At 37.0% G+C, this 2,801-nt stretch overlaps 1 non-coding gene across 1 annotated transcript; it reads right to left on the bottom strand.

Moving 5' to 3' along the window:
• Nucleotides 1–2,253: 2,253 nt before the first annotated feature.
• On the bottom strand, nucleotides 2,254–2,336 carry Trnal-caa. The gene has a single exon. It is a non-coding gene; the product is annotated as a tRNA-Leu (tRNA).
• Nucleotides 2,337–2,801: the final 465 nt, after the last annotated feature.

Here is a 2,801-nt window from a genome sequence, read left to right as displayed (position 1 = left end):
CCGCGGCGGTATCTCAGCCGCTAACAAGCAGCGAGATGACAGCAATCTACGTCATACCGCAATTCATTCACGGTATCTCTTAGCCGCTAACACGTAGCGGAATGACGATTGTCGGTAAATCTAAGTTACTGTAGCTATAAAGGCTTTCACAACAACCTATTTTCCTTGAAACTAAAATAGCTACTGAATGTAATAATAATGTGATCTATTAATTCTATTCCTATACTTTGGCAAGCTTCTGCTAGTTGTCTAGTGAGAGATATATCGCTATTTGAAGGTTGTGTATCTCTGCTTGGATGATTGTGAGATATTACAATGGATGTTGAACCAATCAAAAGTGCGCGCTTGATGATCTCTCTGACATAAAGAGGAGTTTGATCTACTGTACCAATATTTTGCAGGTCTTCCGCTATTAGACGATACTTTTTATTCATATAGATGACGCGAAAATTTTCCTTATTGAGGCTTCCTATACTTATTCTTAAATAATCAAGCAATTTTTCCCAGTTATCGATTATAGGCAGGTCTTTTATTTCTTCTCTTGCAGAACGAACAAAGGCTTGTTTTACACAAAAGATGGCAGATATCGCTGCATTGCTGACACCATCAACGTTTTGCAGCGCTTCCAGGTCAGCATTAAAAACTTTATTCAAACTGCCAAAATTTTCTATCAAACTCTTTGCTATCGGCTTTACATCAATTCTACTGTATGCTGAATATAAAATGTGCTCTAAAACCTCATAATCAAGTAATGATTGTCCATTATCTAAAATAATTTTCTCCCTTAGGCGCTTTCTATGCCCCTTTTTGTAATTTTTCATCATCAATGAATTGCTTATCTCTTGTATAATAAGAAATTAGATTTTTAAGTAAAATATTTAATAAAGCGCATGACGCACAATTGTAAGAACATTCATTTTTAAAGACAGCAAATGGTGTCATGAAAGTAGCTGACGCGAGCTCTACGTCATACCGCCGCAGACCATCATACCGCCGCAGACCGTCATACCGCGATTCATTCGCGGTATCTCATCCGCTAACAAGAGATCCCGCTAACAAGTAGCGGGATGACGAATTACTTAACCGTCATGCCACCGTGAACCGTCATACCGCGATTCATTCGCGGTATCTCTAGGTCCCGCTAACAAGTAGCGGGATACTTGATCTTTACAGGGATGACGGTTGTCGTTTAGCTACAAACATTAAGAAATTTACCAAATGAAAAAAAAGGCAAAAGAAGCCCTAGTCATTGTCTATTTTCAGTATTTGGCGTTTTTTAAATCTTAAACACTGCAATTTAGCTGCTTTTAAACGCAACTCACCTTAGTTTAAATGTTTAAGAAATTTACTAAGCAGAAAAAAAGGCAAAAGAAACCCCGCGTTAGCTAGTTGTCACTCTCTAATCCTGCAAATTGGCGTACTATACTGTCTTAAATGACTTATAAGCGCGTTTCAGCTTATATAGGTAAAAACCCAGAAATGTTGTGAAGACATAAGGTGCACATAGTGCAAAAAATTAAAAATAAGACGCCAACTACGTTGTTTTCTTGCTGTTTAATCTGCACAGATTGAAGATAAATGAACACCTTCAGTATCATGATAAAGGGGCTGGCGAAGGGTGTCAAGTAGTTTTTAGCTCTGCCTTCTAAGGCTTTTACTCGTGACAACCACTGTGCCTGCGATCTTATCGTGCCAAGTTTGACAGCGTTTGTTGAAATTTGACCATAACAAGCCCAAGAATAATGGTGCAACTGACAATATAAAGGAAAAAAATCTCTTAGTTGCTTGCCTTAAAGTCATTTTTCTGAAGGTTTGTGCATCCACAACTCTGAGCCCAAATAATAGTTTTCCAGGTGTAGTAGCAAACTTTACCCACATATATGTAACATAGCAAAAGAGCATAATAAACTGGACTATTTGATTTAGGATTAGTAATTTTATAAGTCTACTCTGCGTTGTCTTTTCTTCCGCAGACAGTGGTGCTTGCATTGGGGATTTTGCAGCAATTTGACTTAATATTTTGCTATCCTCTGAGTTCATAAAGAGCTGATTTAAGGCTTGGCTGCAAAACTGCAAGAACAAAACGATAATAATCAAATCAAGCAATACTGATATATAGCGCCTGAGGCCCGTTACATAACATATCCCATTTTCATCTTTCTTTACCTTTTGAATAACATTTATAGAAGAAAAAATAGAAAATAAACGATTAAAAAATTTATGTAACATATATATACTTTCCAATATTTAACGTGCCCCTGGCCGGACTTGAACCAGCATGCTTTTGCAAGCAACAGATTTTGAGTCTGCCGTGTCTACCATTCCACCACAGGGGCATTAAGTTTTAATGCTATAGGCAACACGGAATTAGTCAAATTTTATATGTCTTTCAAATCAAAACTAAATATTCTACAATAATCGATAGTTACTCTTAAATGCAGAATGAATAAATTAGCTGATCTCCTTGATTCAAGAGGTGTAGACAAAGAAATATGTAAATTACCGCATAATTTAGAAGCTGAACAGATGCTTATTGGTGCAATGATTCGTGATAATAGAATCTGTGATGCGGTTGAAGACACAATTACAGCAGAAAATTTCTATGATCCACTGCATCAAAGTATTTTTACGCAAATATCTAAAACCAGAAAACATGGCATAGTTGCCAATGAACTGAGCCTCAAAATGTTTTTTGAGAACGACCAAGCGTTTACCGAATGTGGTGGGGTAGAGTACTTAGCAAAGCTTGCAGCAAAGGCAAGTATTGCACTTGATATTTATAGTTTGACTAGAATAATCCG

This window comes from Drosophila ananassae (genome assembly GCF_017639315.1).
Source record: "Drosophila ananassae strain 14024-0371.13 chromosome 4 unlocalized genomic scaffold, ASM1763931v2 tig00000073, whole genome shotgun sequence".
Taxonomy (NCBI): domain Eukaryota; kingdom Metazoa; phylum Arthropoda; class Insecta; order Diptera; family Drosophilidae; genus Drosophila; species Drosophila ananassae.
This window is presented reverse-complemented; position numbering and strand designations above follow the sequence as displayed.